Here is a 16613-nt window from a genome sequence, read left to right as displayed (position 1 = left end):
TGTTTTGATTTTGTGTGCTTTCAAATACTTTCCAACTTATGGAAACCCTAAGGCAAACATATCATGGGGTTTTCTTGGCGAGATTTGTTCAGAGGAGTTTTCCCTTTGTCTTCCTCTGAGGCTGAGAGAATGTGACTTGCCCAAGGTCACCTAGTGGGTTTCCATGACCAAGTGAGGATCCAAACTCTGTCTCTCAGCACTCTTGAGGAAGACTTGGATAGGGATAAGATTCAGGTTGCATTTCCCACATCAGAACTTTCGGATAATGCAGTATAGGCTTTGTTTGCCTCTGTAAAGTTTCTAGTAGCTTCAGTTCTCTGCTGAGGCAACATATCTTTGGTCCAAAATTCACTGCAGAAATAATCCAGTTTGAGACTGCTTTAACTGCCCTGGCTCAGTGCCAGGGAATCTTAGGAATTGTAGTTTATAGTGCTCCCAGAGCTCTCTGACAGAAAAGGCTAAATGTCTCACTAAACTACAGTTCCAAGAATTCTCTAGCATTGAGCCAGGGCAGTTAAAGCAGTCTCAAACTGGATTATTTCTGCAGTGTGCTTTGGATCCACATTAACTTTGTCAATGTGAAAAAAAGCTCCAGTCATCCTAAAATCACTGAGATTCTTACTGCATCTGCCTGAACTTTAATTCTCTGTGCTATAGTCTCAAAACCTGGCCCTGATTGGATGTTACTGCTAATAATAATAATATAATAATAAATATTTATTTATATCCTGCCTCTTCCGCTTTGAGGATTGAGTTAGTACAGTGTATACAACAAGGTAACAGCAGAGTTAATACAATGTACAACAATAAAAACAACAAGTCCAACAAGACCCCGGCCCAACTCTCCCAACTAACTATAAAATTAAACAGTAAAACATGGTTAAAAGTATATAACAATACATCAAAATTAAAAAACAAACAAACCACAAATAAGAAAAGGAAGATTATCGCACCGGGTTCTCGGCCCGGCACGACAGGAAACGGAAACGAGTAGGGGACGGATTTTACCGCACACACCCATCCCTCACTCGTTCCCCCTCTCTTTCCTTCCCATTCCGTTCCAGAGGGAATGCTTTTTGAGAACTGTTCAGAACAGTTCTCAAAAATTTCCCCCTCTGGAACGGATTAAGAACGGAAGAGAGGGGGAACGGAACAAATGAGGGACGGGTGCGTGCGGTAAAATCCGTCCCCCACTCATTCCGCACTCGTCCCAGCTCCTTCCGTTCCATGCTCAGAACAGAACGGAAGGAGCCAATGCGGTAAAGTTCAAGGAGGGGGATTCAAGTGGTTCTGGACATTATCAATCGGGCAAGGCCTGCCGGAAGAGAAAGGTTTTTGTCACCTTTATAAAAGCCTTGAGTGAGGATAATTGGCGAATCTTTTCCGGCAGGTCATTCCAAGTTTTTTTGAACGGTGACAGAGAAGGCCCTCCGGGAGGTCACCACCAGTCCGGTCTTTCTAGATTGTAAGAGGTTTTTCCTGGAGGATCGGAATGTACAGGAAGGACTGTACGGGAGGAGGCGTTCCTTCAAGTAGACTGGACCCAGGCCATGTAGAGCTTTATAGGTGATAGCCAACACCTTGTACTGTGCCCGGAAACTAATAGACAGCCAATGTAGTGATTTTAAAATAGGTGTAATATGGTCGAACTTGGATTTTCTGGCGACCAGTCTGGCTGCCATGTTCTGCATCAATTGGAGCTTCCGGATGTGGCACTAAGGTTGCCCCATGTAGATCACATTGCAGAAATCAAGACAAGAGGTTACTAGAGCATGTACAACCGTTTCTAGGTCTCGCTGCTCCAGGTAGTGGCACAAATGGCGTATAAGCCGAAGCTGACAGCAGGCACTCCTGGCTGTCGCATCAATCTGAGAAGACAGTTGAAGCAACAAATCCAGGAGCACCGCCAAGCTGCGGACGCAGTCTTTCAGGGGAAGTGTAACCCCATCTAGAACTGGCGAACTTATCTCCATACCCGGATTGGGGTTACCTATCACAAGTACCTCCATTTTATTTGGATTCAGCTTAAGTCTATTTCCCCTCATCCAATCCATTACTGACTTCAGGCAGTCATTCAGGGGGGATATGCCCTCCTTGGTCACTGAAACAGTCCAAAACTATACTGCTATAATTATAAAGAATATTTATAAAGTTTCTCACCCTCAAAAAGAAAGGGTGTCTTGATCAGTTAGGACTCTTTCTTTTTGTTATTCTGAATTTCTGACACCATTTTCAGAAGAGGCAGCTGGCAAAACCAGCTTTGATTATTCCTTGCCTAAGAAAACCCTGTGAAATTCAAGAGGTCCCCATAAATTGACAGGTGACTTAAAGGCACACACAAACATACACTCAACCACACTCACACAATCAACCTAAATGCAAGATCCATGTTAAGAAAACAGTTTCCTTATGGGTCTTAGTAAGTCGGATACTTTATTGGTTTGACATTTTTAACAAGTTAGAAATTTATTTTCATCCATAAAATATGCTATATAATGCAGTCATAAGTTACTGGGTTTGATGTTAAAATGATGGAGCCTCTTTGTACAGCCATGCAATACTAATGCCTCCTTCTGACCTTAAAGTCTGTGAATTCAATTATTGATATCAAATATGCTGTCCTGGTGGTTGGGAGCGCCTTCTGCCTCTGAAAACACTGTGATGGATAAGATAAAGAGCACAGTGCTGAGGTTTCTACTTTAAATTTAAATTTGCTCCTTAGTAGGAATGATGAGCAATAGATTGGCCAAACATAGCTCTCTCAGTGCTCAAATTGCTTTTGCTTGGTCTCATGCAGTAAATGCTAAATAAATACATCAAAATAAAACTACTCTGGCACAAGTTCAAAGTAACGTTTATGGATGGTTGTGGGTATAGTACAGATGTGGCAGACAAGTCTAACAAAATTTGTCAGGAAGTGTCAAGATGTAAATTGGGAGCAATTAGTGAGAGAGGAGGAGGTTGTGCCTGAAAGAGAAATTAGATGCCAGTTTTAAACATATGCGAAAAGTAAATACCCATAGTTTCCCAAGAGAAATTTATTTGGGACTATCTAAGCATGCCTGAGATTCCAGGAACAAAGAAATATATACACCAATATACACCTTTCAAAAGAAATATATATGCCAAACTGGTAATCCACTCATGTTGCTGAGAATTATCCTGAGGCAGGCCATTTAGTATGTGAGTATGGATGTCTAGTTAGTAAGATACAAATGTGGTTGTGTATCTATGGGCCTGAACAGACAGGCCAAAATAAAGCTGCTTCAGGTCACTTTGGAGACATGCAGTTTAAATAATTAATGTGTCCTAAGAGGCTGGAAGCTGTGCCAAAGCCGCACTCCAGTCCTAAGGACTGGAGCATAGCTTTGGTGCACCTTCTGGCCTCTTAAGATGCATGTATCATTTAAACAGGATATTCCAAAGTGACCTGAAGCAGCTTTATTTTGGCCTGTCTGTTTGGGCTTAAAACACCTTGCCAAGCAGAGAAGCCCTACTGTCCTGGATGAGCTGCATATGTATTGTTTGATTATTATCCTGTCCATTGGGAAAAATAAAGCCAGATAGCTACCATATCAAGGACTAAATTAAGGACTAATGTAAAATGAAATCACTAGAATAACTAGGAAGATACGATCCAACAACACATTGGCTGACATATATGCAACTAAAAGAAAGACACAAAATGCATGCATACTTGGAAGGATGTGAAGAGGAAAGAACTTCTCTAGATAAAATATTTCTCCGTAAAGAAGGGGAAAAACAACAAAAACTACAAATTACTTCTTGAAAGAGAATTAGAACAAAAGCAAATTCAAAGCACAATGATAAACTGGGCCCAAGACATAGGCAAAGAGATTGATTTAGATAGAGGGCATAGCCTACAGCCTAGTTGTGCGCGTCTGATCTGGAATATCGCCCAACATTCTCTTACTCACTAGTGTTTTAATGAGATGGAAACGTATGTGAATACAAGTTCATACTTGTATATGAACACACAAAGAGATGCTTGACGCTACTTTTGGTTTGCAGACATTCTTCCGCCTCTAGAAAAGTTCTTCTGTTTGACAGTTTTCTAATATCCTCTGGTGCAAGCGTTTGCCTTTTTGTCTACTTTCTTCCCCTCTCTATTGCTTCACCTCACTTGCTCTTGGAGACGTTGTCACTAAGCCAATCAGATTCTGCTGTGTAGCATGGTGACTGTTTAACCAGTGATGTTCTGCATAAATCACAGTGGTCCAGACCTTATAAACAAAGAAACTAGAAACAAAGAAAGTGATATGAAAGAAAGAAGCAGAGGAAATAAGTTTGGCAGCCCCAAAGTAACAAAGGGATGTTTTTCAGCAACCAATTAAAATTGCCCTGATTGATCTACCTTTTAGTGGTTTTCTTGCTGGAAGTGATCCAATGTCTCATCAGCTCTCAGGCCTCTCTTTAGATTCTTCTTAATGCTAAAAATTAAGAAAACAAAAATAATGACCATGGAATTGCTACAAGAATTAATCCTAGACCACAGGAAAATTGAAATAGCCAGGAGTTCCCATACCTTGGGTCAAATATAGACAGAATAGAGACTGTACTGTAGTCAAGAAACCAGTAGACTAGTATTGGGATGGATAACAATGAAAGAACTAAGCAATATCTGAAAGAGTAAAAATACAGTTCTGAATACTAAAGTGAGGATAGCCCAAGCATTGTGTTCCCCATCACCATGTATGGATGCAAGAGCTGGACAGTAAAGAAAATGGATAGAGATGTGGCACTGGAGGAGATTGCTGAGAATACTGCGGATAGCCAAAAAGATAAACAAATGGGCCCTTGAACAGATCAAGCCTGAACTCTCCCTAAATTGAGGCTGTCATACTTTGCCACATCATGAAAAGTCACGAACCATTAGAAACTTGAAGTCATAGAGCACAAAAAATCTAAATCTGAAGTTCTAATATTTAAGAGAGACAATCACAAGATAGCCAGACTATATAAACTATTATTTAAATGGAATGTGGAACAGGAGGTAGTGAAGAATTCAGTGATTAAGTGGATACAAAACATCAGACATCCTTTACATTTAGAACATTGGGAATCCACTTGGAAGAAAAAATTGAAATGTACATTCTTTTGACCAAAAGAAAATGACTGTAAAATGTAATACAGGTAGTACCTAATACCTGTGAAGCTATCCAAAATGTATAAGAACAGAGACAACAAATGCTGGAAGTGTCAAGGTAGCCATGGAACATTCTACCAAATGTGATGGCAGTGTCCTCAAACAAAGACATACTGGTCTAAGATACACACATTGATATTCAGTATACTTAAAATTAAATTTCCAATAGAACAAGAATTCTATTTGCTACACATGTTACATGACAAAGCTATGAAGAAGTACTGGAGGATTTTGATGTATATGGTGACTACAACAAAAATCATCAATGTGCAAAATGGAAAGGAAAGGAATCACCAACAACCAATTGGCTTATGAAACTTTATGAAATGGTGGATCTAGATAAATGATACTGATTAAGGATAAAACATTATCCAGATACAAAGAAAACTGGAAAGACTTGATAAAATTCTGGGGACAGTTATCAGTACAGTGGGCCCTCCCCTTATGCGGGGATCAATTCCAGATCCCTCTGCTTAAGGGGAAATCAGCATATGCTGGAGCCCCATTGGAAGCAATAGGGCTTGTGCCTGCGGTGCACAATGGCACGGCAGTGCATGCGCGCCACGGGCGTGCACCACATTAGTTCTTCCAGGGCATGCAATAGGCATAAGCTGAAAGCCGCGTATGGCGCATCCATGTAAAACACGGGTACACTGTACTTTGTTTTGAAGATTTATCTACATCAGCATGAAATATATTCATTTAACTTGTTTAGTTTATTTCACTATATATACACCCCAATACACATTGCACATACATTATAAACATACACTGTATATGCATAGATTACTATTTGAGCCATACATCTGGTATAGGAGATAAATCTGTATAATAACTCCCTTAGTGTCAGAATTATCTACTCTCTTTGTTTACTTACTACCTCTGCATAAGGTATAATCTTAAAAAATAATATTGTTTTATTGCTATTATTATGTGGGTATGATTAAGCTTATATGTGAAATCTCATTAGTTGTGTTGGGAGAAGACTATTGGAATAGAATTCTAAACAAATAACTGGAAGAATTACTTACAAACTGAAGTACCATGTTGAACAAATATAGAAAATACTGCAATAGAGCTGAAGGAAAACTAACTGGAAAGAACTGAATAAAGAAAGGGAAGTTGTAAGATCATAGTAAGGGCAGCACTGGAGAGAAGGGGAGTCAAACAATGACTGATTAACTTGGAAGGTAATATAACATAGAATTTGAAGGATAGATATTATTAATCCAGCATTGTTACTGTCTTCATGTTCCTATGTACAGTATTTTGTTTTAATTTTTTTTTCTTCAGAAGAGGAGACTTGAATCTGAATTTTCTAGGTCTCAGCCCACAGTCGTATCATTAGGGTTGACGTCGCCCAGTAGCATCACTGGGAGGGTGCAGGGTGTGTGGACTACACTGGGTGACACTACAGAAGGGAGGACACCACAGAAGGTGGGGTGACACCCAGTTGGCCTTCTACCCCTGCAGGTGCTGCCCAGGCCTGCATGAGTGTTCCTAGGGGGCTTCGTGGGTACTTCTTGGGCCTGTGTGGGCACCCCTTGGGCCTACATGGCTAAGGCTCCAGCCTGCACAAGAGTCCTTTCACTACACAGTTGCACCTCCAGCTGTACAGATGTTCTTTCAGCCCGCACAGCCACTCCCATGCGCTCCTTGAACCCGGAGGTCCCACCAGAAGTCCTGCCGCTGGAAGTCCTGCGCCCCACACTGGGTGACACCCAGTGCAGGATCGCTACTGGTGTTGCCCCATTGTAGTAACTCATGCTATCACCTCCAGGCTGTCTGGCACACACTCCAGCCATCATCCTCCACTTCTGCCATGATGGGGTCGGGGATGGTCTGCTGCTGTCACCTGGCAGCCTTTTCCAGGTATGTTGAGGCTGCTGGGTGAGTGGGAAAGGGAGGCATCTTTCATTCCCACTTGGCCAGCAGCCGTATCAGACCCAGAAGGTAGTCCAGAGGCCACAGCAAAGGATGGCAGAGGCTCCCTGGCTGGCAGAGGAGAGTGACCAGGGGGCTTTTGGGGCAGATTGGAACAACCACGTCAGATGATGTTCACCTCCCTCAGAGGTGTCACCATGTGCAGTCCACAACCACACTGGTTTTGTAAGAGTGGGTCAGTATTGTTAGTTCCATTATGTACATAAGGAGCCAGCATAGTGTAGTGGTTTGAGCACTGGATTATGACTCTAGAGACCAGAGTTTGATTGCCAGTTCAGCCATGAAACCCACTGGGTGCCCTTGGGCAAGTCACATTCTCTCAGCTTCTGGGGAAGGCAATGGAAAAACCCTTCTCAACAAATTTTGCCAAGAGAACCACATAATTGATTTGCCTTAGGGTTGCTATAAGTCAGAAGCAACTTTTAAATACACACACACACTGTAGATAAAGACCAACAAGAAGTGTTTTAAAAACAGCATTCCAAAGTGCTATAGAAATGCATACATTTGTTATTATGACCATTTTTTTTTTTTGGTTAGTTGCAGCAAACTACCAGGAGAGAGGGGGAAGAAAGCAGCCTTGTAGCTGCTGATCCTCTTGACACTTTGGTTAGGATAGGGTTTTCTTCTAATGGAACATTGTCTTGGAAATCTGGAACTTTCACCTCACTAGACCTCCATCTTAATATCTCTTTGTCATCTTGATAAGAAACAAAATGGAATGGAATTGGCCTACACCTGTCCTCTTTTGGTTTTTCTTAATTTTTTGTAGGACTCTAGCTTCCTGTTTATTTTTTTAATATTATATTTCACAAAATACAGACTCAACAAACATCATTTCCATGTATGAATCAATCATATAAAATTTTACAGTATTTATAATCCCTTCCCCCTCATCCCCATTACAATCAATACAATAATACAAGGATTCGTTCTTTGAATTTGAGCTAAACTATATCTGTGCAGTCTTCTTTTTAGAACTATAGCTGATCCTGGGTTTGCAGTATCAAACTGCATCTGTTTTGTGCACACATCCAAGACCTTGTTTTCCCCTGCTGTACTGAGTAGCATCCTTACAAATGTATGTGTATTTTCCCAGCAACTTTTTTTGTATCTATCCCTATGTAATTTATGGTATTTAGAAATGCTTTGGTCTAGAATGGCCCATTAAAACCCATTACCTTTACAGAAGACCCGCCCCATAGCAATGACCAAAATTGAGAGCATTGGTATGTTACTCTTAACATAAAATGTTTCTTCCTGGTGCTAAGAGAAGAAATTCCATTTTTGGACTCCCCTACGATTCGAAGGCTGTAGTGATAAGCAGCTGTACTTCAATATATATCACTCCACCACTGCTGCTTTTGAACACATATCTATACCAGAAGTAGGAATGGTGATATGGCAAACGGTAAGAGCAATCTTTAGAAGCAAATGTAGAGGTTATACAAGAACTAGCTGTTCAGTTTCTGATGATTATCTGAAGCCTTTCAAGATTTAGCGAAAAGTCAAAGAATCCGATAGAGAAAATGTAATTCAAGGAGTGGGTCTTTTACTGGTAATATTTCTAGCTCATATTGCCTAACAAATATAAATAGAGATGTTGATTTTCTTTCTTTTTTTCAAAAAAAAATCCCCATATATACTTTTTCTAATGCAGCATGCATAATCAGACAATACTCAAGTTACTTTTCTACAGATTTCCTGTTTTGCTCAGTACTTTCCATGTAGCTCATGTACCTTTCCTCCCATCTTTCCCTCCCACAAAGATCAGTAAGTGACTTGACTTTAATTGCTATACCAATTCTTTGTCTTTTTGGCTAGAGTTATAAGACTTTACATTTTCTCAATATATTGAAGCAGTTGTCAATTTTTGTAAGCTACTGTACCTTGGTGTTTGAAGAGCAGCTTCTCAGCTTTCTGGTTTAATTGGATTTTGTCTCTTTAGATTTGTGGTATGGCATTCTACTAACTTATGCAGAAAACTCAGACTTTGGTGAACATCAGCCACAGCATCAGTGTAATAAGACAAGTAAGCTTGCTTCTTGAATAAAGGAGGTTTGTTTTTACCAAGCTGTGTCACTGATGCATTGAGACTGATACTGGCATAGAACCCCAGAAAACATCCAACCCTCTTGCGCTGTCACCTGGAATAGGAAATTCTTGACATAGTATTAAATGTACTGTCTTTACATCTTTCAGCCCTGTGATAGGACATAGAGAGGTGCCAGAAAACAAGTTGTGTCACAAAACTGCAGCCAAAACAACATATTCCAAGTGAGATGACGACTGATGTTCATTCAAGATTTCAGACCAAACTGGAAGTCTTTTCTAGCCCTTTCCATCTAGGTGGGCCCAAAGGCCAGCTAAGCAGAGCAGAACTAGTCCAAATTCTAAGGTCCAAAACGCATTATAGAAATCATCTAGTTTGAGACCACTTTAACTGTCCTGGCTCAATGCTGGGGAGTTCTGGGAGCTGTAGTTTTGTGAGACATTGAGACATCTCTGTCAGAGAGAGCTCTGGTGCCACAATAAACTATAGTTCTCAGGATTCCCCAGCACTGAGCCAGGGCAGTTAAAGCAGCCTCAAACTGGATTATTTCTGCAGTGTGTTTTGGACCTAAGTATACTTTGCTGCCTAGAGCCAAGAAGGGTAACTGTGGCTTTCCAGATGCTGTTGAGCTAGGAAGCAGAGCCAAGACAGTCATAATCTTGTAACATCTTCAGGACCATAGTTGTTCACTCTGGATTAGGAAGATGATCCAATTTTAATTATGTAAATCACAAGGGGAAGATGCGCACAGAGCTAAAGAGTCCAGATACTTCTCATGTCCCGATTTTGTACCTTTACTAACATGTTTCCTGCTCTATCTTGCTTTGAAGCTGATAGGAGAAGTGGTCGCAATCATATCCAAGTAAGGTCACATCTGACAATATCTCTTCCAGTAAGGTCAGTTTGGGTAACTTCTCGGGCAAAATCACATCAGGTAAAGTCAGTTTCAGGAGGATGTAACATGTTGGCAAGACACATCCAGTTCCACATTCTAATCTTATCTGGACTGGAGAAGGTTCCCTGTGAACTCTGCTGGTTGTAGCTCTTTACCAGTACTAAGTAAGATGAGGATGATAGCAAAGAGTTGAAGGGTTATGAATGCTGGCAAAACCTGTTCTTCAGCTGGTTCCGCTTCCCTGCAAGAGCCTAAATAACCCATACCTGGCTCTGAAACTGTAGGCTTCCATTGCTTAGAACAGATGGAAACACTACTGGGGATTCATCTTGGTGAGTGTGAGAAGTGTAAGGGTAGTCTACCCAACCTGGGAGTGCCCAGGAAGAGACATTGAAGGTCCAGCCATGAGTGTAGCAGCCCGCCTCTTTTCCTCATCTTGCTCTTTGGTGGTGTTGTGCATGGGAATGAGCTTTGGAAAGTCTTCATGACACTTTGTTGTTGTTGTTGTGTGCCTTCAAGTTGTTTCCAACTTATGGCGATCCTAAGGCAACCTTGTTTTCTTGGCAAGATTCATTCAGAGTGGGGTTTCCATTGCCTTCCTCTGAGGTTTGAGAGAATGTGACTTGCCGCAGGTCACCCTGTTGGGTTTGCATGGTGAAATGGGGAACCGAATCCTGGTCTCCAGAGTTGTAGTCCAACACTCAAACCATTACGCCACACACTACACAGTAATAAATGAGGGGAAGCTTTGCATGTTAAAATTATAGTGAAAGTTTTACTTAAGTAATTTCTAAATGTTAGGCTTCTATTAAAGAACAGAAGCAGTGCCAATAAAAAGTTGAAATCAGAGGGGAAAAGACCTTGCCTTCCCCAAAGGGAAAGAGACTAGACTTGTTAGTAAGAAAAAGAAATGGCATATTGATTAGTTATTTTAAAATGCCTTACAACTCAGCTGAGAGCAACCACAGGGCAATTAAGGAATTGGCTATGTTTTTCAACAAATAAATGAGTAAAGAAACAAACAGGAGGTAAAATCCCTGTATTGAAACTATTCCTAAAATAATATATGTGAAACTCTCATCCCACTCACACAAGACTTTGGGCCAGTCACTGTTTCCTTGCCAAAATTACCTTGCAGAGTTGCTGTGTAGATAAAAATGGTAAGGAGAACTACGTATGCCATCTTGATCCCTTTATAGGAAAGATGGAAAATACGAGTGTAAGTGTAACTAACTGACAAATAATAAAGAAAATAAACTTGTTAAGTGAGGTCACGTTGACTTTGACTTATGGCAACCCTATGAATGAGAGACCTCCAAGTCACCCTATCGTCAGGAGCCCTGTTCAAGGCTTGCAAACTCAGTGCTGTGGCTTCCCTGTTTGAGTCTATCCATCAGAAATGCAGTCTTTCTCTTTCCATACTGCTTTCTATCTTATCAAGCATTATTGTCTCTTCTAGTGAATCCTGCCTTCTCATAATGTGTCCAAAGTACGACAGTCATCCTGGCTTCTAGAAAGAGTTCAGACATGATTTGCTCTAGGACCCATTTCTTTGTCTTTGTAGTAGTTTACTGTATACATAGAACTTTTTCCAGTATCACATGTCAAATAAAGGGCTTGACAGACTCCCCCTAAAGGGAGACTCCCCCTTCAGCCACCCCATTCCTAGCCAGATTGGGGCCACGGCAACCTCACGCCACAGCCTTCATCTGGCCTTTCAAGGTTGTAAAAAGGAGCCACAAAAGCAGCTCCTTTTTGTGCCCTCGAAAGGACGCCATAGCCACAGCAGCACAGCTATCTAACGCTGCATCGGCTGTGTCATCTGGACGCAGTGGCGGAGGTGTGCCATGATGCCATGCACCGTATGGAGCAGTGCATGATGTCAGGGCACCTGGAGGGGGGCAGAGTCAGGCATGTGTTGTGAGGATGCTACGCCCGACTCTGCCTCCATGCCAGCCTTTCCTGCCAGTGTGTAAAGGGCCTAAGTTGATTTTCTTCCTATCAGCTTTCTTCACTGTCCAGCTTTCACAAACATACATAGAAATAGAGACTACTATAGCATGGACAAGCCTGCATTTAGTATTCAATGATATATCTTTACACTTCAAGATCTGGTCTAGTTCCTTCCTATCTGCCCTTCCATGTCCTTCTGATTTCTCAACTGCAGTCTCCGTTCTCATTAACAAAAATCTTGAACTATTTCTATGAAGATTTCCATACCTGGCTGCATCGTGGTTCAAAGGTCCCTGAAACGTCCTTAAAAGATGGAAGAAGTGCGTGTGTTTGGAAGCCAGGCGCGCTTCCTCAATCGTCACGGAAACGTTGCTCCCTCCTTAATGTCCCTGAATCATTCCTGGGGAACGGATTTCCTATGAATGCAAAGTTTGCATTCATAGGAAATCTGCTCCCCTTGCGATAATTCAGGGATGTTTCACAAAACTACAGTTCCCAGAATTCTCTAGCATTGAGCCAGGGCAGTTAAAACACTCTCAAACTGGATTATTTCTGTAGTATGTTTTGGACCCATGTCTCTGAACTGCTGTAGCCAGGCATGGGCAACTCTGGCACTTCAGATGTTGTTGGCCTGTAACTTCTATGATCCCTAACTACCATAGCCAGTGGTGCAGCATCACTGGAGCTGCAGTACAAACAGCAATTGGAGAGACACAATTGTCTACCCCTGCTGTGTCTAGCTATGACTTAATATTGCTCTTTAACCAAGTAGTGCTGAGAAGATGGAAAGGCCGATGAGTGAGAAGTTATAATGAACATATTCTCAATCTTAAAAAAAAAACCTATTGATATCACCATCTCCTTTTCAGGTATCAGTCAAAAGAAGCAAATCTACAGCCGCAGCTAGCTTTGAAACTAGATCTTGTCTTTTTGAGGTTCAGTGTCTCTTTTGTCCACTATCAATAGCCCTTTTCAATTCCAGATTTTGTAGCACTAAGGTATGTGTTGTAACACAATGTCCTTTCTGCTGAATCTCTCCTTTGTTGGATCACATCCTAATTCTCATCATGTTGTCTCACCTTCTGTACACATCCTTCACATAGTAACTAAATAGGGTCTACTGGAGCAGAAGAAAAAAAATAGGTATTTCAGTCTTTCCTTTGTCATGTTGATTATCCAATCTTTCCTCTCTGGAACTGAAGTGTACTTGTGCCTCCTCGTTTCCACATCTGCTTTACAGAGGCTCACTTTACACATGAAGAAATGCATCTTTGTCTGCTAAGTGCAACAATTTTGAGCGGGAATCAATAACACTCCAGTTGTTAGCTTTGATTTGTTCATCCCACTGACTTCTATATTGCTGTCCTTCTCCGTTGACTTGATATCAGAGGTTCGTGATGAAGCTGCCTTGAGGACAAAACAAGGACACAGGCTCTTTTGAGGAGACAATATAGGAATTTGATGGCACCTTTGGAAGCAGGCCAAAGCCACAACCATTTATGCCATATGGTTTTGTAGACAATATATTTTTGTCTGTCTTACAGATTTTTTTTACCACCTCCTTCAAAAAATAATTGTAAGGATATTTACAGTCATTGAGGATATGGCACTGCCAGGTAAAGGGGCAAAAATGTTAATGCCAACCGCAGGTGCTTGAAAAGTCCAGACATAAAGCTTCACCCAAACCAGCAGCCACTAAAAGCTTCTTCTGCTTTAGTGTTGTTGTTGTTGTTATTATTATTATTATTATTATTATTATTATTTAAAAACAGGGTATTCGATGTGATGAGTTTAAGTCAGTGAGGGACAGCAAAGTTTATTGGCAGTGGTTTTCACTTTGAATAGCTTTGTTTGTCTGGCCAAATTTAATTGGCTCAATAGTGACCTAAGAGACAGTATATTGATTTTTAACAGAAAGGATGTTAATGCAGCAACCAAAGAAATGGAAAAGGTTAGGTATTCTGTGCGTGTGTGGCAGGGATGGATTTTATGCTCTCAAAGTCTTCTCAGACTGAAGTTTGAGGAGAAATGAATATACCGTGGGCCCTTGTTGTCTGCTGGACTCCTGTTGTCTCCAGGACCCCCGTGGATACCAAATTCTGTGGATGCTCAAGTCCCGTTAAATACAATGGCATAGTAAAATGGTGCCCTTTGTATAAAATGGCAAAATCTAGGTTTGTTTTTTGGAAATATATATATATATATATATATATATATATATTTGAAGCGGTGGATGCTTGAATCCATGGATAAAGAATCTGGAGGGGCAACTGTAGTACCTAAACCTAACAGGCATAGTGAGGTAGAAAATTTGGGCACTTCAGAATTTGTTGATTTGCAACTACTACAACTAAGGCCATGCTGGCAGGGACTGTCTAATAACATTGGAGGGCAACAGATCATCCCATTGCCTTGATCTACAAAATAGTATCATCAAGTCAGTGAGGGAGTGGGAGCAGGTAAGAAAAAACATACCTTCAAATGTGTTTGTTAGCAATTTAAGAACATCAAAAGAGGTTCGGCAACAAGGTGCATGTGGCCAGTTACTGGTCCATTCAGAAATCTTTGGTCATCATTAGACTGAACACAAAATTTGATAACTACCCTAATGGAATTGTCTGTTAAGCGTCCCTTATATGTGTATTTCTGTTAATGTATAGTCTAAGACTGTTTGAACATTTTGTTGCTGTTGTTGATTTGGTATTCCTTGTGGAATCAAAATAAATAAATGTTTAAAAAATCTCTGGTCATGCAGGTACCACCCATTAAACTAGAAACTGTCTTAGTAATTAAAACTACAGCTCATGTGAAAAATCCCTGAGTTTGCACAATTGATAAAAGTTCTACAATTGATAGAAGTTGTACAACAGTTCATAAGCCAACAGTTCATGTTTCAATTAATATTAGCATTTCTATATATGACAATCAAGATGGCAAGAAAACACTTAAAAATAAAATAATAAAAAATATAGCAGTATTCATCCAAAAGAGGGGATGGTAAATAATTTTAAAATGGAATAAATATCTGCAGCATAAAAAAGCAGCCAATGAAGAAGACAAGATCCTGAGCAGTGAAAGATCTTGTTGAGGATGAAGGGACAGTAAGGTGGGGACCAAACAAAACTACATGGGAAAAGAGTTTTAGCAATTTAGCAGCAGTAACCAGCTAAATTGATTTGAGTGATGGAAAAACAAGACATTTAATTGACCTTCTTCTCAGACTTCTAGTTTGCGAATACCAATAAGCCAAAATTGCTGAGAGGTCTAGCTTATTGCACTTGTGGCTTATGGTCTGTATGGAATAACAGTGTCTCTCATTCTGCAATGAGATGGGTCTTCTGTTCAGACCATCGGACAGTTTGTTTATGAGCATGTATGCTAGGAAATGCCCCCCCCATCACTTCCACATGGGAGAATACCACCATTGCTGCCAGGAGTTCCCAAGCCGTTCCCCAGCCATTCAATGGCAGCCAATTTTGAAGAATGGTTCAAAATCGTTCTTCAAAATTGGCTGCCAGGAACGGCTTGGAGACTCCCAGTGGCATCGGCAGTGTTCTCCCATGTGGTAACACAGGTCCCCCCCCCCATTCCATTCAATTCTCCTTCCTCCAAGTGCCATGCGATACGCTTTTATATCTATATTCTGACAATCTGAAAAAAACGTATCTCCCAATATTGAGTCTGCTCAGGTTTTAGGATTTTGGGGTGAAGGCTTTGTCTCAGTCCTATCACCATCAGAGATGCCATTGGTGAGGGAAATGGAGAGAGGTTTCTCGGTGGTTTTTCCCAGACTGTGGAATTCCTTATCACAGGATGCTAAGTTAGCCTCTCTCTCTCTGCTTTCTTTTTGCTGGCAGGCCAAAGAACTTTCTGTTTACTCAAGCCTTTCAATGTTAACTGTCTGATTCAAAAGGTCTTTGAATTAGCGAGCGTTGTGTTTTTATTATTTTTATACACTTTAAAAACTATTTCAGATTAATGTTTTTAATATGATTCTTAGTTTAATTGTTTTTATTAAAACTTTTGTATTATCCATTGTTTCATCATATTTCGTTTTAACTCATATTGTGAGCCGGCTGGGTCTCGCCTTGGGAGAAGGGTGGAATAGTGGAATTAAATAGTGGAATTAAATGATGAAATATTCCATCCCAAGGACATAACTGGTCTTAAAACTGACCTGTACATAGTAATAATTTACGAGAAGTTCCCTGGAACTTTCTTGGTTGTGTGTGTGTGTGTTCTAGGCGGTTGAGAAATGTTAGAAATTGTACCAAAATTTGTTTATCTCACTTCCTTGATCAGGAGGGATCAACTGTGGCTTTCCAAATGTTATTGGACTGCAAATGCCAGCAAGTATATGCCGCCAATACAGTGCTCCCTCGGGTTACGAAATTAATTCGTTCCGCGGCTAATTTCGTAACCCGAAAAACCTTCGTAACCCGAATTGCCATAGGCGCTAATGGAAAAAAAGCCGCGGCTCTGCCGCGGCTCCATTGAAAACAGCGCCGGGGTTTTTTCGTAACCCGAAAAAACCTTCGTAAGCCGAAACAATAAATCCCTATGGGATTTTTTCGTATCCCGAAAAATTCGTAAGCTGGGTA

General features: G+C 40.8%; 1 long non-coding RNA gene across 1 annotated transcript in view; it reads right to left on the bottom strand.

The window, feature by feature from the left end:
* The window catches only part of LOC121921467, a 49248-nt gene that overhangs the window by 17578 nt on the left and 15057 nt on the right, over positions 1 to 16613 (bottom strand). The window contains exon 2 of the long non-coding RNA XR_006101954.1: positions 4376 to 4451. This is a non-coding gene — a long non-coding RNA (uncharacterized LOC121921467). The remainder of the gene's footprint in view (positions 1 to 4375; positions 4452 to 16613) is intronic.

Source organism: Sceloporus undulatus, chromosome 2 (genome assembly GCF_019175285.1).
Source record: "Sceloporus undulatus isolate JIND9_A2432 ecotype Alabama chromosome 2, SceUnd_v1.1, whole genome shotgun sequence".
Classification (NCBI taxonomy): domain Eukaryota; kingdom Metazoa; phylum Chordata; class Lepidosauria; order Squamata; family Phrynosomatidae; genus Sceloporus; species Sceloporus undulatus.
This window is presented reverse-complemented; position numbering and strand designations above follow the sequence as displayed.